The sequence below is a fragment of the Neopsephotus bourkii genome, unplaced genomic scaffold (genome assembly GCF_033783945.1).
Source record: "Neopsephotus bourkii isolate Nb327-2 ecotype Australia unplaced genomic scaffold, CSIRO-AGI_Nbou_v1 NB_1328, whole genome shotgun sequence".
Classification (NCBI taxonomy): Eukaryota; Metazoa; Chordata; class Aves; order Psittaciformes; family Psittacidae; genus Neopsephotus; species Neopsephotus bourkii.
Genome location: NW_026901808.1, coordinates 4,479,591 through 4,502,823, shown reverse-complemented (window position 1 = coordinate 4,502,823; position 23,233 = coordinate 4,479,591). Strand labels below are relative to the sequence as shown.

At 38.5% G+C, this 23,233-nt stretch overlaps 1 protein-coding gene and 1 long non-coding RNA gene across 15 annotated transcripts in view; both read left to right on the top strand.

Annotated features, from left to right (window-relative positions):
• Positions 1–23,233, top strand: part of MAGI2 (membrane associated guanylate kinase, WW and PDZ domain containing 2) — a 728,751-nt gene that overhangs the window by 67,291 nt on the left and 638,227 nt on the right. The window lies entirely within an intron of this gene.
• On the top strand, positions 2,813–22,114 carry LOC133219204 (uncharacterized). Its single transcript, XR_009727377.1, has 3 exons — positions 2,813–2,923; positions 19,932–19,994; positions 21,869–22,114. It is a non-coding gene; the product is annotated as an uncharacterized LOC133219204 (long non-coding RNA).

Sequence of the window (23,233 nt, the reverse complement as noted above, 5' to 3'; positions counted from 1 at the left end):
GCTGCTCTTTGTTGAGGTTTTGTCACTGTATTTAACCAGCTCAGTCTCTGTGGTAGAACAGAACTTGGGGCAGGATGGTTGCATGTGACTTCAGGGAGCGGTGAGCAACTGAAGGAACTGACTGCAGAGGGAAACCAAAGAACTCTGCCCAGAGGACCAAAATATGCACAAAGCCTTAAATTAAGGGGAGTGGAGGAACAGGAATACTCAAGAATAAAGTGATTGCTTTTTTGTGTGTGCTTGTAAAATTGATTTTGTAGCACACAGAGTCCTGAGTGCATTATCTTTCACAAGGTACCTAGAGAACTTGTGAATGTGAAAGCACTACCGGCAGATGGAAAGCTACTACGTTCAGCTTACACAAAGCTCCCTGTCAGTCTGACTCATCCACCCACCTGGTCCATGCTGCCAGTGAGGTCAGGCTTAAGGGGAGCTTTGTTTTCTCTATCTTATACTCGGTCCCATTCTCATACTGGTACATGGCATGCTGTCTGCTGCAGGGCCACTGAACCATCTTTCCCTCTTCTGCTCCCTCCTCAGGTGGGTCTGACCTAGAATGCCTGAAGTAAATGAGGCCATCAGTAATGGCAAACTATCCAGGCAACTGGGCAGAATCTGGGTAGCTGATAAAAGCAGCTGATTTCTTTATCATTATTGTAATGGTTTTCCACTGATTACCTACCACATACCTTCTCTTCATGCTCCTCTTTCTATTCACACACATGTACATGTAACCTTTCAGTAGCCAGGCCTCCCTCCTGTTTAGCATTTCGGGGGCAGGACAGAGGCTGAAGCTGCCTGACGCTCACCCTGCAGGATCGCCAACCAGTGCCACAGTGCATCATCTCAGCCATTCATCTCGTTTAACATCTTGCAGCAACCACTTCCAAACGGTTTGCAAAAATGTGTTACTGTTGCTCTGTATGCAAGTTACGCAACTGGAGGCTTTAGAGGAGAAAGTCGTTTTTAACCCCAGGCATCACAGCATCTAACTTGTCCTTTGGACATTGTTTTTCTCTAGGCCAGGAGGATATTTCTGTTTGTCACATGTATATCTTTTCCTGTTTCATTAATATAAAGGTCTTGATAAAGTGACTTTCAGTTTTTCCCAGATCATCTCAGGGAGGAAATGTTTGCTGTCTCCTCTGACAATTAATCAGAAAAACCCTGTTCCTGTGATGCATAAAAAAAAGCCCCTTTCAGCACTAAAGTACTGATTAATTTATGCAATGTTTGAATGGTTTTCATCAGTTAGCAGATACAACGATTTGATTTTCCTGTATGATGATTTCGTCTGAAGATACCTCACTTGCCAAAAGAGCCTGACAGATCTGATGTGAATACTGGTTTTTTATTACAGTAAATCACTTTGTAAGTCAGATTTTTTACATTTTGATTCTTGCTTAAGAAATAATTCAAAGTAATTGCACTTTATTTTCATTTCGAAGTTTCATTCTTTTAAATGAGTCATTGATGAACCTGTGAGTTCCCTAATGCAATTTAGAATCTAGTCTGCTGTTTTAGATAAACAGCTCCTTCATAAAGAGCGTAAATGCCCAGTCCCACAGTGAGCACTTCTGTCTGCCTACCGTACTTCTGGTTTTCCTCCTTCGCATTCAAAAGAGGCACTTCTGAAGATCTACAGAGTCCAGCCTGCCTCATTTAAATACTCATTACACTCCTTTGACTGCATGAGGTTTTTCAGCACCTTGAGAGACTTAATCAGATTAAGTGCCAGCCACCTTCACTGAAAATAGGGGGAAACAATAGCAAATGTTAGAGAAATGCACATGGCATCCAGTCTGCCCAAAACCTTTTCAGCAGTGGGTACTAGTGTCTCAGCAACCACCTTATGCATTTTAATAAGGATACTGTTCAAACTGTGGGGACCTACAGACTTTTAAGGAACCTGTGAAAAGGTACAAGGAAAAGGCAGCTAATTATCACTAGTCTAAAATTCACTATGCAGAGCCTTGTACTTCTCTATGAATTAAAGTTGCAGTCACTGATCCCTAGAGCTTTTGAGTGTTTTACGTTATATTGGTGGTGTAGAAAAAACAAGAAGCAAAACCTGGATCTCCCTCTTTTCACTGATACTACATGCCCGAAGTAATAGGCTAAAGTCAGACTGCCTCCTGTGTGCTCTCTCTTAGGGCTGCATTAGTCACCTCCACCTGCTTGGGGTAGTTGCTGCTCACAGAGCATAGTCCAGGAGTGGCCATTTAGGGAATATCTGGAAGCATAAAATGCTGTAGCAATTTGCAGCTATAGGAGTGCCAATATTATAAAATCATCACATACTTAGGTGATTAAGCATGCAAGGAATTTTCAGACTAACTGCAGAAGTACCAAATGAATTCAGATTTTTCTGGAGAGCATGCAGTGGATCACTATCTACAAATTCAGGTCAACTTTATAGGCTCACATCCCTACCTGTATAGAAATCTCCCTTTGGTTTTCCCTTTAATAGAGAGATTTTTGCAAATGGCAGTGTAATTTATAAGCTGGCTTCTGAACTTGGCACATAGGAAGGTCAGAAGATAATTGAAAGCAAACTTGGGGTAACAGATTGATAGAGATTGCAGCCTGCCTGCCTTCATTAACACCTTAATTGGGGTGTAAAGCAAACACCCTGGCTCATGGTTGGCCTTTCTACTATCATACTTCCTGGGCGGGAGGCTCATCAGGATGCCAGCTGCTGGCTTCCTCTCTCAGTCAGTATGCACAAAGGTGTAGGTACTTGATTAATTGCTCAACCCTGTGTTAGTGGAGTTGGCTACACAGCTAATTCCTGTTACCTTCATCATGGTCTAATCCTTCTAACCTTCCATCTCTCATCGTGTGTTGAAGCTGGGGGAGAGAAAGCTTTCTTGAAACTTGCCAGGTAAAAGGGGAGCATCCTGGCTCGGGTGGGGAAAGAGATGTGTGTGGATGTCTGTGAAAGAGCAAAGGCTGAAGAGTGGGCTCTTGTGGGGTTAGTAGTGGTGGAGGTCATTTGTGAGCAGCAGGGCTCTTGGAAGAATGTAGGGCTGGAGGGTGTGGAATTGATCAACTTGTGTTTTTGGGTGAGAGAGAGAGTTGATGTATAGTTGGTGTCAGGAGGTGCAATGTTTGGGAAGAGTGTGTAGTTTCATGGAAATTGAAAAATCTTATTTTTCTGTTGTAGTCTATTGCTAGATGAGATTGCTGGCACTTAGTACAGTGCAATTTTGTTCATGTTGCTCCCCAGGTAGAATCCAATGCTCAAGTACTTGCCCATATATATTTGATGAAATGCATATAAAAGTTTGCCAAGAGTGTCTGAGCAGTACTCTGTTTAGGGAAGTATTAATTAGAATGGGTAAGGTAATAAAAACTGTCTTTGCTGTTGAGTTAAAAATAATATAAATATTGAAACAAAAGAACCCCAGAATCATCTTGAAGTTTAGCCAAAAATGTAATATCCTCTTCTGTGTTAATGTTCTTTATGAGGAGAAAGTTTCATTCTTTTTATATGGTTGTCAAGAGACTTGTTTTTGAGGTGTATGCAGTCTAAATCAAGAGGAAATTAAGTCTTGAATAGTTCATAAATCAGTTGTTCCTAGTTGGATTATGAATACATCTAAGTTTAATTATTTTCAGGTATACTTGCAAATAAATTCAACTTCTGTTTTTAACGTGTACAAAATCAATATTGAGGCATATGTGCTGTAATTGTTCCTTTTTTTTTTTTTCTTTTAAACAGAGTCAGAAAAATTCTCCCCTAATAGTAAAAGTAATGGGAAGTTTTGATCTGCAGCTGTGTGTATTAATGTTACAGGCTCAGCTGAAGCTGAGCCCTGTGTAGAGAGGCAGTGCCTTGGATTCTTCCCTTTATCTCTCATTCTGGAAACTGTCTTTGTAGATAGAGACTAGGAATGAAATCAAGTAAAGGTCTGATTGTAGTTGAAGGATCATAGCTTTGATTTGTAGGTTAAATGGATTTTAATTAGCTTTCATTCAGGAATGTTTACTTAAGAAAAATTCTGGTTTGAGGGGTTTCTACCTCTATTTCTCTTATCCGGACCTGCTACAAGCTGATTTTTAATCATTTATATGAGATCATAATGCATATCCTATTGGCTTGTAACTGTTGGACTCTTCTTTACTGGATAGTTCAGCAGGAAGCTGTCCTGCAGGTCCTGATCCTCATTGTGATTTCCTTGATGTGTCACAGCCAGGGCAATGCCCCTCTCCCTCTTGAGTTGCTGTGGGTGACATAAGACATGAAGAAGAAGCTGAGAGGTCTCTGCCACTCTTCCAATAACTAAATTCAGTTATTAGTCATGTAGAGTCTGCATGTCTCGGAGGTGCTTTTGGTGTCAGAAGAGCATTCATAGGGACTTTGGTGTCTCATCTGGTGTGCGGTGCAGAGGCAGCAGAAGGCTGCAGTACCTTTTGGTACTGCACTTGTAACTGCTGCCATCAACTTGGAGATAAATGTGATTAGAAATCTGTAATATTCCAATATATTGGAATAACATTTCCTATGCAAAACTTGGTTTCCAAGGAAAAGATATTTCATTAGTTTAAGATAGTTTTCTCTAGTTTTCTCTGTGTTCAGCCTGCACTTCAAGAACTGGAATATAATTAAGAGCACTTCAGAGAAGTAAGTGTGCTATCATCTTAAACTTTGTGGTTTTTTTTTTTTTTTTTTAGTTTGCTATTTCTTACTTCTTAACAACAGACTTCTTAATGTGTTGTAAAGATTTGATGAAGGCTTTCTCGTGTTGAAGAATGGGCTAGAAAGCTACATCTAGTTACAACTCAAGTCACATTTGAGTCACTCGAGTTGAAATGTAGTCTGTGTTATATAACCCCAATCATGAAAAGCCCATGAATTCTTAAATAAGTACTTTGGTACTGCCTGACAGATTGATTACTCTGCACAGACTCCCTCTCATGCATACACCCATCTCTCCATGCTAGAGCTCTGAATGGAAAAGGATTTGTCTGACTTGAAGTCAATGACAGGGGAATTGGGCTCCTGGAATAAGTCTAGGTTGTAGTAATTCCATTTTTCTTGGACCTAGTGCCTCTGGTTTTTATTCCCCCTTTTTCTTTCTTCAAGGCATTGTATTTTTAACTGTGTAATTTTAGTTTACAGATGGCAAAACCATTTTTTGTATTGTGGTATGTAACAGACTCTGAGAAATCAGTCTCCTTTTCATGGTTGTTGCGTGTAATGTGTGCTAACAAACTTGTGGTTAAGGAATGTAGACGTTTTTCCTTCATTCGCTGTCCTTAAATGTTCTTATCTGGTTTTGCTCAATTGGACTAATACTTTTTTCAAGGCAGGAAAATGTTCTTGCCTTGTAAGAAAGTCTCATACTGAAAGTTTTCTGATCTTCCTGAGGCCTAAGAACACTGTTGTGCAACAAATAATAAAAACCTGTTCAGTAAAGTACCTGTTCACTCTTAAATCTGTTGTGTGACATCTCATAAAGAATGGAGTATGAACAGAGTGTGTTCCTGGGGTGCATATTATGAATTATTGCTGTCCTTGTTGAATGTATAATACTTCTTGGTTGAGAAACATACAGTATGAATAGTTTCTTCTTTTCCCACATCAGCACTTGAAGAGCATTATGAACTTCAGCATCCCTAAATATCATGTGGCAGTTTAATCCACTCCATTTGCTTACTTCAGAACAGTTTACATAAAGCACAGCATAATTCTAAATAAATAAATAAATAAATGTTTGAAACTTTGTTTTGCCACAGTTGAATTTGGTGTTTCTCAAGCTACAGTTGTGTCTTTTGCTGCTTCTATGTTCTCCGTGTTTTGATACGCAGTGTTTGGTAAGGTCATGAAATTGCAACTAGAGTTAAAAGTCGGTGATATAAACTACTTAAATAGATATTTTAAAATGTTGAAATCTGCCTTTCTATACAAATCAATGCATTCATTCAGTAACTTAAGAATATAAAGATAAAATTCAACTGCATTTGGAGAAGCTTCTTCAAAGATTGAAATTAAGTTTCATGAAGTTGTTAATTGAGTAAATATGCATATGAAAAGATATAACTTGTTAAATATTAATAAAATAATAGTATTTCTAACTGTCTCATCATACCTAAGGGGAATAATCTTGAAATTCTATGTTTTTCAGTACTAGTCAAGTGAAGAATGTGGTTAAGGGCTGAAATTATATGGAATAGCAGGTTTCCTTAATGCTGTTTTCTCACCAACATCAGGCTGCTGCTGTGGAGGCAGTATGGCAGATCTGCTTTGAGACTTTAAGTTAAGGGTTACATCTATATAAAGCACATATTTATGCAATTATCTGCAAATAGTTATTTTACCTTCTGATTGCAGTGATGAAAATGTATGTGTTCTACTTACTCAGTATTTATCCACTAGAATTAGGCAAAGAATCAGCAGTCAGGTTTCTGCATATGTGTCCTGGTTCTGCTACCAGTATCCTGAAATCAATGTCCCCGTTGCCAGAAAGGCAATTATGATTACTTTAGTTATTAGATCACCTTTTGATATGTAGCACATATTTATTTTACACAAAGCACTTCCAGGAAGTTATATTTTCAATAGGTGGCAGGAATGTTTTGTGATCGAGCTGTTGCATACTGTGCGTCCCATAACATAGGATCTGAGGAGACTTCCTTCGGAAGCTGCTATGAAGGAAGCAAAGATTAACTAATTCCCGGTCTTCTTCTTTGAATCCATCTGTTTCCTGTGCTGTCTCTGCAGGCCTTGAATCAAATAAACATGTAAGTCCTCTTCCAAATCCCAGGAATTAAACCACTTCCAGGAATTACTGCTGTATATAATATGAAATAGCATATACAGCTGACATACAGAAATTGAATGTCTGATCACTGAAGTGGGATATTTCTATAGTGGATAGTTTATAAGCCAGAAAGTGCCAATTTAAAATTTTTAAGGAAGTGCAAAGCTGCTTTATGTCTTGGTGTTTATGTATGAGTGTGTAATATAGTGTAGTTGTTGACTCTGAAATACTGATTTTTAAATGAAACTATTCTATTCTAGAAACATACTTCCCCCAGAGACACAAATAATGTTTATTCTTTGAACTGGAATAATATGATGAGCATTTCATTGTGTGTTTTAGGGATGACTGCAGAACTTCCCTGTGAATCTGAGAACTTCAGTAACCAAGTTAAACTGTCTATATTTGGTTTATTTTTACTTCCATATGGAACATGCTGGGTTATAATTTTTATTAATTTTTTTTAATCTCAGTGTAATTCATCTTGTTGGTTGGTTTGGCTTTTTTTTTTTTTTTTTTTTTTTACTAAATATGTGTATCATATATTATTGTAATTGCACAAAGCTAAATAATGGTGTTCCTTAGCAGCAATATAACATCATCTTACTCTGGTTTAAGTTCTGCCAGATAACAAACAACACTATTGTGTAGTGCTTATAACATTACAGCAAATAAAACTTTAAGGGTATATAGAAGGCTTCTGTGGAATATGTCAAGCTGAATTTACTCCAGTCCTTTAAGAATAAGAAACTTGTTCACAATACTTAAAATAAAGACCTGGAAAAAAGAAATGCAAACAATACATGAAATAGGAATGGAATTTATGCTATGGAAGCAATTAGATTATTCTGCTCACAAATCAGTTCAAATAATTTTTTAAATTGTTTTTTCCCAACAGAAAAAATATAAAAATGTTAAGAAAATAGACTGCATGTATGCAACAGAAAATGGCTGCTAGAGGCTTTGCAGTTGTTCTATGTCTTTGTGCTGAAGCAGCGATCTAGTAACTAGGAAAGATTGACTGAATCTTCTGTGCAAACACTGCCTCATATCTAACAAATAATTCAACTTTAACAAAGTCTTTTAAATGTATTTATCTCTTTTGGTATCATTAGACTGGAACTAATCTTATGTTTATGAAGTACCATGTACTTTTGCAGCACTAAGACTTTTATTAGTAATTGGGTCAATAAAGTTCCCATTTAAAATTCGTTCATTATCTATGATGAAACCAGATAGGCTCATCAGACCAGCAATGCACGCTTAAAGGAAATCTCTAAAATGGATCAGTAGTAGACCCTAATAGATAGTATAGAAAGCATGCACAGATTGTATTATCAACTAACTCTTGATACTGTATCTTTACTCAAAACAATCTAGATATTGAGATAGTTTATACTTGCCATATACTGTCTTGAGTCTTAAATTGTTACTTTTCTTGGTTGGACTTGCTTTCATATGTGGAGCTGCCCTATCCCATGTAAAATGATGCGCTGTCTTCCATAGTACACTTCAATAATATAAATGATACTTGGGTCTCTATATTGCATTTCATGCATTATTGTCTTAAAAAGATAGTAATTACACTCTTCAAGTGGGTTATTGAAAAGCTGCTTTCTGGTGTGGATTCCTTAAAAACCTGTTGTGAAGCCAGGTGGTTCTCTTGCATCTCCTAGAACTTTTCTTTATGTCTAAAGCATTTACTTTGCCATACAGGGTAAGAACAGAAAAAACAGCTTTTTTCATTCTTTTTAAGTTGGCCACAGACTTCCCTCTGAGGGCGTGAGGTTCACAAGTGTATTGTATGTTCACAATGCTCAAATAGATGTTTTCTACAATACAAATCTAGGGCTGTGTTCCCTTGTCAGCACTTTCATATACCAGCTGTGATACTGCTACTAGGATTAGTATGCTGTGTCCATTGAGAGGCAGTTTCAAAGTTACTGGTATTTTGTTTTCTGAGCTTGTTTTGTCCTGCTTCCTTTTCTGTTTTTCCCTGAAATATGCATATGTAATGATGATTTCCCTCCTGAGGGATTACTGTTACTTTTAAAAGTCTTAGTATTTGGGTCTGGCAAAGGATTCCCTTCTAAATTCTGCTTTATCACCTTTGGCAATCAGTAGAGAGAGCATTATCGGTTGTTGCTTTTATTATCTCTCTCTCTGTGCTTATATCATATCTTAATTTGCTTTCCATGTTGCCTGTGTGTATTTCATAGATGATCTGGTTTTATTTGAGAGGCTTCAAGAATGTGTTCACTGAACTTCCAGTATTTGATTTACCTGGGGGGAGGGACTATTGCGAAATGGCATTTGATTCTTCTGTGAAAACACTGGTCCTTTAGCTTTAATTTGAATGTAAGTATTTCACAGAAGGGTGATAAGGATAGCATAAATTTATGTGCATAAACGAGCATTATAGCATATTATTGTCCTACGCTCTGTGTATGAATTTAAGGACTTGTGGGAATTGTTAGTAACATCAGTTTCTATCTGGTTTTCTTTGGGTTTTTTCCCCTCCCTTTTAAAACTTGACTTTATTCTCCATGTACAAAATCAAAACATTCTAGGATAGTAACAAATGTGTATGTTGTCTGGAAACAATCCTGTGTTGGCTGTAGAAATACTTAAACACTCCTATGAGGTGGCTTATACCAGCTTTTACTTAAATGTTTTTGGCCTAAATGTAACAAATCCTGATTAAAAAGCTCAATTTGTATCTGAATGTGTGAATATTCTAGACTGAAATGGGATGGAGGCAAACGTCTTCAAGGTGAAGAAGGTAAGTCAGGCTGAGTAGTTCTGCTTCAGTTAAAGTAGTTGTCTAAGCATGATGAAGACCAGCCCTTGTGGCTTGAAGGACAAACTAGGGGCAGACTTAGGTTCAAAGGCTTTGGCTTCAGAGTCAGTGTGAGAAGAGAGCCTGTGGATCATGAAGGTGTAACTTCTGTTGTCATAAAGCTTCTTTTGGAAGTGTTGTGTGCCTCATACTTCCTCCATACTCCTCTCCTCATGGTATGTACTTATCATTCATGTACTTTGAATAAACACGCTTTGAAGGCATTGTACTCACCTGATTCAAACAGCAATACAAACTGATTAAAACAGCAATAACATGGTAGCCTCTGTACTGTCACAGCTACTTTACATATGTGTGTTGATTCAGTGGACAGAATGAATTCTTTACTTTTGTTCATTAACATGACATTTAAATGAGGTCCTGAGTTGTTAAGAGCATGCTATTAAGAGTATGTGTGTGTGCTGCAACAGCTTAATTCCGACTGCTTTATGTCACTGTCGTGACTGGCTAAAATGTCAGGTGATTTTTCTAACTTTAAAGGTTGTGCACTTTGGATAATCGGAGAGCAGGAGAAAGCAAAGCACTGCTTAGGAAATAGAATAGAGAGGGTGAAATGCAGTTCTTTATCACTGAAATTCTGAATTAAATTACTAAGCTGCCAGACTGACACGAAGACACCCATCAGCTTTTAGAGAAGCCAACATTTCTGTGAATATCTGGGGAAAGCTTTCTTCATGCCTTTTAAAAGTAAAGTGACTTTTGGAGGATTGAGACTTCAAAATACATTGAACATATCCCTGCCTCACTGCCTGACTTGACTACACCTTGAAACTCGCTGAAGTCTGTTTTAAAGCCACCCTTGCTCGCAGTATTTGCAGGGAGACTGTAGTATCATAATTGTCATTTCTGTCTTCTCTCAAGTCAAAACACAGTGCCAGCAGTCTGCTTTGCAGCCTGTCAGCTCTCCAAGGTTGTCCCTGCACATGCTGGTTGAACAGATTTCTTGAGCCACTGTTCTGTTAGGTTGTTTTGGTTTTGAGTCCTACTTCCCTTGATTTCTCCTGTTGCTTTCACTTCTAGCTCTTTTTCCTATCCAATGGTAACACGCAAAACTGGAAGCTGTGAATCAGAATTCATGTTATTCTGTCAGTCTGCATTTCATGAAGGATTGGGATATATGTGTTTCATCTTACAAGTATTATGGTACTTTGTTAAGAAGAGAATTTTTGTGCTCAATAATGGGATTATTTGGGAGACTGCGGAGAACAAAATCTGTTTCACTGAGACTCACTCCAGTGCACTTGGAAAGTCTCCTCAAAGCTGCCTTTGGACCACCAAATCGTAAACTGACATGGTAGGAAAACAGGCACTATTGCTGAGCCTTCAAAAGATTAAAATGTAATCATTATGATGGAAGCAAACAAGAAAAGATGGAAACATGCGAACTGAGTTATTTACCTCTTTTTTTGATGCCTGGTTTGCTTTGTTCTGTTAAAATTTATTTTCATAATATTCCAGAGACCTGATGTTTAGTTTTATGTTGTTTCAAAGGCTTGTGGCAGACTGCACATGTGGTACTTGTTAATACCAAAAACTGCGTGCTAGACAAACACAAACCTAAAATGTACTGAAAGCTACTTGTGCATGAAAACATAAGATAGGTTGCATTATTTTGTATTACTGAAGATGATACGATACATGCCTGGGAAGTCCTAAACCTATGTGGTACTCTGAAGTGGTGTACACAGGTACAGCACCAGGCGGTAGAGGGAAGGGTGTGAACTCTGAGTGTTAGTTTGGCTGGAGTTCTAAATGGAATTGGAAAACTTCTGTGCACTGTCCCTGGGAGGCTTTCTTCATGTGAAACCTCCCTGTAGGTGGGTAACTGTTAAAATCTGTGAACTAAGGAAAGAAACACTTTCTAATCCTGAGTCAGTAAAGATATGTGGAGGTGACTGCTTCTGGACCTGACATTTCTATGTAATCCTGAAGCCCTCTGCTCACTGGGTGTTTGATAGGTGCTGGGAAGTTCTGAGGTACCTGTGATCCTGGTGTCTTCACAGCTGTGTCCTGAACTTTCTGACACAAATTTTGCAGGACTGTTCCTTGTCTGTTGGGATCTGATTCAGTGAAGAACAGTCTACAGTTACCTTCAATGAGAACAGGCCTTTTTCTAGAAGAAGGTGCTAAAATTCTATTGTAACTTTTGTTCCACAGGAATGTTGTGATACGGTGCCTCAGTTTGCAGTGTCTGTTAAGCCATAGCGATACACAATTTTACTTCATTTAAGCAGGAAATATTTTTTCATTTTTTAAATTGTCTTTTTAACAGTAGAATATTATATTAAAAAGCCAGTTCAGTTGCATGTGAAGTTCTGTTCTAGGTAGTAACTGAAATGGTTTCTCATTTACATGGAATCTCTGTCAGATTCTATGTAAAGGCTGCAGCCAACAGTTAATGAGACTACAAATAAAGCCATTCCAGAGCAATGGAATGAAATGGCTACATGAGTAATGTGTAAAGATATTTATATAGGAATGTAACAGTTATGGAAATGTAACTGCAAAGATCTAATTCTTCAGGCTTTTCATAGGAGGGGTGTCTCAACTTTCCATTAGGACTGGTCATTAGTCCTGAGTAACTTGCTGTCTGACAGCCTTTGTTCAATGTAACCTCTTGGAGATCTCCACTGAACTGGTTTCCACTGAAGGGTACATGGAGACTGCAGCTTCATTTTAAAACAGAACTGAAGGAGTAGATGATCCTCTTGGCTCTTCTTTTCGTATAGAAATTCAGGGGTTGGAACACTCCAGTACTCATGTTTCAGGTGGAGAAGATTCAAATACTTGACTATAGAGATTGAGTTGAGGGGGAGGAAAGGTGAAGGGACACTCCTACTGTATCTTATTTGATGGGATTCATTTCTCATAGAGATGTGGAAAAATTAAAGTGATTTGAAAAAAGAGAAATTAGGTTAGAAGGTAAGTTGTTCACCTTTGACTGAAGAGGCTTATAGTCTTGTATTTCTTAATTTTGATTTTTAGTTAGTGGGGCATCAAACAGTTCTTGAGGGGACTGCAAACCCAACCTTCCCATTTTCGTCCAACTGTCCTATGCAGATGGCCACAGACTGAAGCCTAAGCTTGCTGCTTTCTTGGTCCAGCAGTTCACAAAGTATGCCCACTCTGGAGGAGCACTTGCAGCTGAGGGAGTTCCTGGACCAGGCTTTTCTACACCACAGCATTTAGGGAATGCCTGTAAAAGAGGGATTTGCATCCCTCAAAATAAGGGAATCATTACATTGGAAGTTAGCTGTAATATTTGCCTGGGTCGTTCTTTGAGACACTGTTGGGGCAACTGGCTATCATTTAAAATAAAATTATGATCTCCTGGACTTCCTTGAAAGGACATGGTGGAGTGTCTGATTTTAGAGCAGGTACGAATCTGAAACCTGAGTATAGAAGAGAATGCCTAAGACTTTCTGAAGAAGAATGTTAAAGGTGCCTCTCTATTTGTACTGACTAAATTAGGTGTTTCCCTGTTCAACCTGTTTGTTGTTTTCTCAACCTAATCCCCTGAACATGCTAAACTTAAGAAGGCAGATCTGATAGATAACCTTTGAGAAGTGCCTGATTCTTTCCACTGATGAGAAGGTGAACCTGGAGTGACCAGCTTTGATTTAGATAGGCAAATTTTAGCTTTCTAGAGACTAATGTCATCTTTAGCTGCTAAAATTAAGTCAAGTTGTTGAAATACCTTGCAGGAAGTGAATGGCCTTTTTTTCACTTTCCAATAGAACTCACAGTATTTTTACCTTTTTTGAGGTCTTGTGTGAACCTTACATTGTGCTAGTTTGAAGAAAATTAACTGTACTATTAGATTTTGGTTTTCCAGGGCACAGTTGCCTGGAATTATCAATTGCTGTCTAAAGATCCAGTTAAATTCCATAATTCTGAATACACTTGAAGCCTCATAACTCTTTGTTGATTTTTTTTTTTGGTGGCTTTTGGTTTGTTTTGTTTTTTAATAGCTTGCTGTTTATTATTACATGATCTGGATAGCTATTGTGCATCTTACTCCAAGTAGTTTAACTAGAGAATAGGTGTAAGAAATTGGCCAAACAGCCTCTTTCTGATGGGTGACCCTGTATTATACAGCTAATAGTGGTTTTCTTAGAAGGGTTTGATCAATAAAATTCCCTTGCATTTATGGTCCCATTGTCTTTAGCTCCTTGAAAACCAGCAGTTGCTGTTTTTATAGACTTGACTGGCATTTGATTTATCAGATGAAACTTTCTGCTTTGCCCAGTTGAGACTGTCATTAAAAGGCATTGCAGTTTTTTAAACTATTTGACTTTTTTCTTATTTCAGGTCAGGCAGAGGATTTACTTCAAATCACAGCTTGTGTGGAAGTGCTCTTAGGGAAATTAGCCTACAAAAAAAACTGTTACTGGGAGAAAAGGTCATCTTGTTACATCTTGTTAGGTAAAGGTTAGGTTTGCCTATTTTGTTTTCTAATAGCATAGTTTTGTAGCTAGAGATAATCATGTTGAGTGGTGTTCCTCAGGGATTGGTGTTGGGACTGGTGCGGTTTCACACCCTTGTAGCAACATTGATAATGTTCAATACACTGGAGGGTAGGGATGCCATCCAGAGGGACTTTGACAGGCTGGAGAGGTGGGATTGTGCAAACCTCATGAAATTCAACAAGGCAAAGTGAAAGGTTCTGCTTGTGGATTGGAGTAACCCCCAGTATAATACAGGCTGGGGGATGAAGGGATTGAAAATAGCCCTGAAGAGAAAGATTTGGGGGTGTTGGTCAACAAGCAGCTTGACATGGCTTGGCAGTGTGCAGAAACCAACCATAGGTAAGGGGAGGTGATTCTCCCACTCTTCTATTGTGAGACCGCACCTGAAGTACTGTGTCCAGCTCTGGGACTCCTAACATGAAAAGAATATGGGACTATTGGAGCAAGTCCTAAGGAGATTACAAAGCTGATCAGGGGCTGGAGCACCTCTCCTATGGAGACAAGCTGAGAGAGTTGGGCTTGTTCAGCCTGGAGAAGAGGAGGCTCTGGGGAGACCTTACTGCAGCCTTTCAGTACATAAAGGGGGCTTGTAAGAAAGGTAGGGACAAAACTCATCAAGGCTTGCTGTGGTAGGACAAGGGGTAATGTTTTTAAACTAAAAGTGGTTCGATTGAGACTAGATACAAGATGATTTTTTTTTTTTTATAATGAGTGTGGTGAAACCCTGGAACTGGTTGCCCTAACAGGTGGCAGATGTCCATCCCTGGAAGCATCCAGGGTCAGGTGGTGTGGGGCTCTGAGCAGTCTGATGTAGTTGAAGATATCCTTTCTGCATTGTAGGGGAGTTGGAAATAGATCATTGTTAAAGTCCTTTCCAAACCAAACTGTTCTATGATATGTCAAAACCAGAAAATATACCTGCTCATCACAGTAATCTTGTAGCTCTTGGCCAAAAAATATATGCCAAGAGTTCGCTTGAAATTAATTTAACTGGTTGCTCTAACTGGCAGAATGCTACTTAATCTTATTTTTTCTAGTCTGATATGAGGACTTTATAGAACAAAGCCTAATTTCTCATTAATTGTAGTCATAAACATATTAATATGTAAGAATTCCATGGAGAGTTATTTTGTGGGAGTTAGAGGAGTTAATATTTATTGGTACAATGTACTAGGAATGAAGCCAGATATCCTCTGGTGCAGACTGCGATCAGTAGTGGTGAACATAAGATCAGCAGCACATAGAGTGAAAGACTGGCAAAGACAGGCCTCTAATTCATAAGCCAAGAGGTTGGATTTGTGCATTAAAATTGTTATTGTACAACACTGTACAAAAGACAGAACTAGAGAGAACATTTGCCCTGGGTTTACCCCTATTTAACTAATTGCTCCCTAGCTAGCTGCTGCTGTTATGGTTATGAACCTTGGTGTAGATGCCTCCAGTTTTCACTATGATTATAATAAATATTTTGCCATCAGAGCTCAACTGAACCTTTTCAGTGGTTTACTAACAATAATTCTCACTGGTCTCTCTAAATTTGGCATATCTTTAACTTAATGTTATCTTGCAGGGACCAGAGCTTGTCCATCTTATTTCCATACGTCTTTTAGCAGAAACATTTGTTAAGATCTGTTGCTTTTACTTGGACAGTACTGAAGATCAGATAAACATATTCCATGAGTTTTAAATAAACTATACTTTTTGAAGGAAAAAGAGAATTTAACCCAAAGGGGCCTTTGGAAATACAGTAATGACCAAGATACAACTTAGGCTCTTGGTAGCTAAAAGATAATTGCAGTCAGATGGTCTACGGGCTTGGATAGCAGTCACTGGAGCTGCATATATGAGAAACCAAGTGATTATTGAAGAACATGAGTGAGGGATGATAATCAGGAAGGGTGCCTGTTGCTTGCTAAATTACAGGCTTGCTTTGCATCTGTGCAATCAGTTTGCTCAGTAAAAAATACCTTAAAATTAATAGGAAAGTATAAATCATTGGGATTATTGAATTAGAAAACATAAAACCAACAAGATAATGAGTCAATCTTATATATGCAGTGGGCCTCTTTGACCTTTAATGTCGTCAGTGTGGCTGCAGTATTATTCAAATGGTAACTCATTCTGTTAGCATACTTAGGATGTTCTTTGGATCCAGGGATTGTGCCACACAGCACCACTTATGCTAGAGAGATGGGCTTGCTCGTTATTTAATGGGGCCACTAATCAGCAAAGACTGTTGATCAGTCACTTGTACATCCACAAGTCTTGATGATTTGAACAATTCTGCTCTTCTAGAGTCTGATGCCTTTCCAGATGGTGACCTTCAGTAGGATTCATCAGTATCAGTAGCTTTTACAGCAAGGGCAATTTAGAGAAATAGTAGCTTGGTAGTTGCATATAGCATTATTCAGACAAGGAGGGTGCACAGCCTTTGTGACTCCTGTTGTCCTAAGGGGAGCTTGGAGGACTTGGAGAAAACTTACTAACACCTATTACTGCTCTAACTGTAGAACTTGTGGCTGCTTTCAAGTATGAAGCACTGAAGTTATACCGCAGTGCGGCTGTATTGTCTGTCTCATCAAATGTCCATGAATTCTTTCATTTCTTCTTCTGTAATTTTGTATTAGCTACTGTTTATTTTTCTGAAGTTCCTTGATGCCACAGATACCCATGCCACGCTGCAGCTGCACTGTCTTACATTTTCTTTGTTACTCTGAACTCCCCCATGTGATCCATGGCACAAATAACTTTAAGTCCGTTTCTTCAGTGTCTAGCAAGACATTGTAAAACATTAAACTATTGTAGTCTGTCCTGAAGGCCTTACTGTGTTGTAATTGCTTTCCCTGTGCTACAATGTACTGCATATGTGCTACAATTTTAATTTGGTTTCCAAATTTTAGCATCCCCTTTATGGGGGCAAATAGGTGACTTCAAGTTGCACTTTTGGGGCCATCAGAGCATCCTCATAGAATAGTATGAAGCAAACCACCTTTGTTTTGTTTCAGTTGTTACGAATATTTGTTGCTTAATTGAAGCGCTAGCTCTATGAAGCAAATATTTACTGGGAGAAAACAGATGTAATGTGAAAGTAGCAAGATGCTAATTCCCATGATGGTAGGGAAAAAACTTGATAATGTCATAATAATGTGCACCAACAGGTGAAAAGGAGGATAAAATCCCAGGCCTTTCTGAAAAGCTAGCTGTGTAATTTTCAGCTACCAGCTGGTGTACTGTAGATGGTAAGGTTGATGTATGGCATTAAAATGTATTGTAATTTGCTTCTTTTGGGGTAAAAAAAACAATAATTGGTAAATCTTCTGTTCTACTTTGAACAGATAATTTTAAAGTTTATGGGTAAATATTGCAAAAGTTTCTTATTCTGTGGGGTTGGGGCTTATTTTTGTATTAATACTTGAAACTGTTGTCAGTTTACTCTTTGCATGGAACTGGCAGACTTTCAGTGAACATCTCTGCGATGTAAGCTTGATTTGCTGTCATTAAAAGTCTGGGTACATTTTCTTTCTGAACATCTAGGTTTTCTCTCTGTAGTGGAGGGATTTGAAGTTTATAGCAGGGATATGCTCTTTTACTACGCCTGTAAAAATCCACCCACATTTGGCGAAGTTATAAACATTTGACAAATTGCATTTCACACATTCTTGGTCAAGTCTTATTAGGTTTTTTAGTAGCTACATTTCCAAAAGATTACACATGTATTGGATGTTTGTCTTCCACAAGACAGGACTTGCCTTGAAATTGCTCAGAGTTGGAGAGGTCAGACCAGTACAACTAGAGGAACTGAGATCAATGAATTTGCCTCTCATGTTTTCTAGTGAGCATGTTGTTAAGATGAGTTAGCACATCAATGCAAGTTAAAGATTGAGGATAAAACTTTGTAAGAGAGAGGAATTGGGCAGGTGGGTGAGAGTGCTAAGTTGTGTTTGTCTGCATGACTGACCAAGAGCAGGAGCAGAACTGAGGTAAGATGAGGATCATAAAAGGAAGGATGTTCTGGCTGAGGAGCTGGATTGTGTGAAGACGGTATACTCCAGGTGGAGAGAGAAAAATGAGAGGATAGAGAGACTGGGTGAGATGTCCTTGATATGGTAAAGGAGAGAGACGGGCCTGGAAATGGTTCTGGATGCAATCTCCTATGTGACTTCAGCCTGAGCTTTACTAGGAGATAAAGTACTTCAGGTATGCTAGAGGTGTGCTTGAGCACAGACCATATAACACCTTGAGAAGGTTGTTTTGATACAGAATGAATGCTTTCAGTGCATTAAATTGCAAACATAGCTGCACCCAGTGTTGCCAGCAATACTTGCACATCTGATGCATAGCTGCTTAATCATTCCATTATGTTGGCTATCCCCTAAAGCCAATATTTATGTGATAACTTTCTTGCCCATGTGTTTTGCTTAGACCAGCTTCCCTTTTGTTTTGCATTGTGGAAAAGCCTAGTGTTGATCAGGCAAAGATCTATTGAGACACTTTCCTAAAATTTTTCTCTAACTTCCAACTAAGCTTAATAGCTGCAGTTCAAGAGGAGCCAGAATGTTGTCCTTGGTGTCAGTGGAGAAACTTGGAGCTTTTTGCAGCAGAACTTACAAATTTCTAAAGTTTAGAAAAGAAGAGGAAGATGTGCATCTACTGATTTAGCTGCCTTGAGAGGTCCCACATTGCATCTGATATAAGTGGTTGCTACGCGTCTGCCTTCATACTTTGACTGAAGTCCAAGGTATGGGAACCTCCAGTATCTCCACTTTTATTTGGAACCTTGCTGCAGTTGCTCAGTGATTTCTCGGCATGTTGGTATCCTCTATAAGACAAGAATTACTTTCACGTAAACATAGCATTCATTCTCTTTTCACCCCGCAAGGACAGATTGTCATTTCCTTTTTGGTTTTTATCTTTTTCTTTTTTTCTGTCTCTGTAAATACATACATTGTTCTTGTGATTTCCCCCATCCCCCAGTGCTTTATCATTGCTACCCTACATCTTCATATTCATGCTTTACATCTCTTCCTGTATGTAAGCATCTTAATTTTCTGTAATGTAGAAGCACCTTTGTAGACTGACAAGTTTATGACATTTTCTGTATAAGCAAGGAAGGAGATAATTTGGCCTTTTATTTTTCCTTTTCTTGGAAATAGTCTTTGCATAAAGAAAAACAATTTTCTGGCAAAAGTGAAAATAGATGGTGTGTCAGCAGAACCTGAACCTGCTGAAATAACTTCCGTGCCCTGACCCATTGGGTTGAAGCTGATTGACACAGCTCAGCATGATTGTTTGATGTGAAAACACAGGGAAGAAAGTGAACATTTAACAAATAGCTCCTTTGTGACTTGCTTAGGAAAGAAAAGCATTTTGTGGCTTTAGGAAGTATGCTTTTCTCTTCACTCATCAACATCACCGTGATTTGGGCCCATGCACAGTTGAATATGTCACCAGTCATAGGTAGCTTGACTAACTCAAGGCAGATGTTATCTCCCTTTCCCTGCTGTTCTGTGCAGATTCATCTGTGCAGAGCACCTTGTGCAGGAGTTCAAGGTCTGAAGCACGAAAGTCTGTTTTTTTTACTCATTATTGTCCTTCTGAATGTCAATTGAACAATACCATTCCAGAAGGCAGAACAGGCGAAGTATAGCAAGGCCTGATTTCTGCATTGAATGATGACTTCTTGGCTCTGACAGAAATTTTCTAAAGAAAAAGGATGACATTGCAGCACTTTAACATATTTTTCATATTGAATTGTGGAGTTCTTTGGTTTTTTTTTTTTTTTTTACTTTTATAATAACATTCTTCTGTTTGCTTCAAAGCAAGGGGGAAAGAAAGAGCCATAAATTACTGAACTTGCATACAGGTTTTGATTTACTTTATCTTGGCCAAGACAAGTAAGTAAAGTCAAAACTGTACAGCTTTCTATAGTTGCTTACTTTTTTCCTGATTATAACGTGTTCGTTATTTTCTTTAAAAAAGGGGTTTCTTATAACCATACAGCTGAATTCTAATAGATATGAATAGTATAGAATCAGTTTGTGCTCAACAGAAAGGAGACCTGTGGTAGAACTGCTAGGCTTCTCCCAGGGCATATGATGAAATTTCGATCTCATGTTTAAAAGGAGTAACTTAGGCCCAATCCAAGTTGCATTGAACTGAGTGAAAAGAGTCGTTGTACTTAGAATGGAAGAAGACTTTTGGCCTTTATTAGTTAATTTGATATAGTACTGTCTCAAGAGGTTGTATTCTACTTCATTTTATGTTTGAATATGACTGCCTTGCTGCAAATGAGCCAATTATTGTAATTTCAGCAGCAGCATTTCTTGAGCGGGTTACAGTTATGAGTAATGGCATGGAGGGAGAAAAGTTTATTGCCTTCTGATTTTTTTGTGGAGGAAGAGCTGGAAACACAGAAGTTCAAAAGAGGAGATGCATTACTTAGTTTCCATGCACACTGCTGTGTTCCAGAAAAAGAGGAGGAGTAACAGTGAAATATGTGAGGGTATGGAAAATGTCATGAAATACTGTTTCGCTTGCAGTTGGAGCTGAGGTGCTACACAGGATCCCAAGAAGGTAGCTATGAAACCTAACCCTCCCAACCGTTTGTAGGCAACATACTTGCTGTGACACTAGCTGTTCTGCAAAGCAAACCAAGTCCAGAGTCCATACAGGGACGCCAGCATAAATCAGCTCTGCCCCAGCCCAGCATTGACACCACTTCCTATTGATACCACTGTGGACTATGCTGCCTACAAAGTGTTGGGAGAGTTAGCTTTTTAGTTTGCCCTTCCGTCCTTCCTGGGATAGAAAGATGACCTTGTTACACTCTGCCAGCCCAGCTTTCCTCCTGACATGTAACAGTAAATTGGGATTAGGTCCCAACTTCAGGTGTGTATTCCCATGTTCCCCACAGTATAGATATATGTAGGGTCTAGCCCTCACCTGAGTGGCTTTCATCTTTCAAATCTAGAGCTGGCTTGTTTAGAATGAGATGATGTGTATCTGGCTGATGCTGTATTTCTAGTTCCACATAGAGCCTTTGAGAAGCTAACTTGGTTTTTAGCTACTTATGATTGGTATATTTCTGAATTACCTGCCTTGTCTTTTAAAGGCTGTATTTTGTATTTCTGTACAGGAATCTATTAGCAAATGCATTAAGAAGTTAAGTAAATCATACCTAGGTAGTATTCTGACAACTTCATTGCTGTATAAATAGCAGTGGAAATACAGCACTGGTTACAAAATCAAAAGGTATTGGTTTTTATTTTTTTTTAAACCTAAATTAAAATCTACTTAAACATTGCTTTTTCTGTCACTTCACTCATATTTTGGAGTAGAGACGCATAGTAGTGTGAAGTGCTAAGGTAATGCAAATTAAAGTTTGCATTTCTTTTCCAGTTTCAATGCTGACATGAGGTGGCCCTGAAGTGAGCTAGAACAGAATTTCTTATCTGTGTCATCTTCTTAACATTTAAGAAAACAAATAATTTCACAAATGCATTAATTTTAAGTATGGTCCCATAGATGTACTTAAGAATTGACTTTCAGGTGAAAATATAATAAAGCAGCATTGTTTAGGGAGTGTACTATTAACTAGTTAGGAAGCAAAGTACTTCGAAAACCTTAGGTTTGCTGCTGAAGTTTAAATCTCTTCCAAAATGTTTAAAGAATAATATTGGAATATTAATTGTAAAAAGCTTCAGAATAAGAACTAATATGTTCAAATTGAATTCAGTTTCTTGGGATAAGAAGAACTTGTATGTTGGAGGAAGCAGTTGTGGACTGCAGGTGTCCTAGGAAACTGGCCAAGTGTTGGCCATCCTGTGTACCCGGAAAGGAGTGCTGTAAGCACTTCATGTCTTAAGTGCCTGCTCACATGTGCATTTGGGAAACATTTGTGTGCTCTTTTACATTGTCAAATCTAAATGTATAAACCCAAGATAAAACCTCAAATGTAAAGGTTTTAAATGTTCTAAATTGAGGTACCTTAATGTAGACCAGCAAATCAGTGATTTTGAAAAAAAATAGTAAAAATTTACAGAAACGTACTTACTGTGTCATCCAATGCTCATGTACTTTGGTAGGGCAAAATAAACGCTTTTTCTAATGGGAACCTGTGAAAACACCATACAGCCAAGTTTCTTGAAGAATGCAGTTCTTGTGTACTGGCTTTCCTCCAAAGGAGCTGACCTACCTTTACGCATAGAAAATTTCTGGAAGGATGATAGCTTATAAATGAGGAGATGAAGGTGGGCTGTTACACAGTGTTGCAATTGCTTTCCTCTTGCAGTGCTTGTGACTTAGCTGTTTTCCTTTAGTGGGGACATTCCCAGCTCTCTTGCTATTCTTCTGTCTTTTATCAAGGTCTGACACTGTTGGAGCTTAAACAGCTCTGTCCAGATCCAAGTTGGTTCCACATAAGGATCATCTTTGATGCCCCACAAAGAATTTGGAGGTTGGCATGGAAGAATAAGAGATGCAGACTGCAAAATTGCTAGTTTAGCATCAGTGCAAGCCAGCAGAGGATCTGCCAGGGCACTGGTCACAAGAGGAGACAGCTGCTGCCTTTTTTTGTATTGAGAGTTTACTGGCACATCCATTGGCAGACTGAGAGCATTTCTTTGTCCCTGTCACCAAATGTTTTGTGTCCCTAATTTTCTTAGCAGTTTGCATGGGTTTAAATACGAACACATATGTATTTACAAATTAGTTACTTGAGTATTGTTTCACTCCAGATTTTACTTCAGAGATGTGTAATTTCTGATTTTATTTGCTCAGTCTAATGGCATTCATTAGCTAAACCACCCTCAATGCTTACATAGAACATGAGCTTCTTTACAGAGCAATGCCAGTAAACCTGCTTAGCGTCAGCTATTCTAATGCTCCGTTTCTGATCAGTTTATTATTTCAAGCCAAAATGTACATTACTCCAGCTTCCAGATAATCATAGACCCGAGTCTAGACCTAATTTCTGCCTTTGTTTCTTTTGCAAGGGTTTATATCTAATGTTTCTAGAATGGAGAACTGATGTTCACATGCAGTAATTTCCTGCAGTATGTAGCATAAAAGGGGCTAAAATAGTTTAGCGTTGATTGAATACAAACTATGAAAACTCTCTGTAGGAAACAGCATTAAAT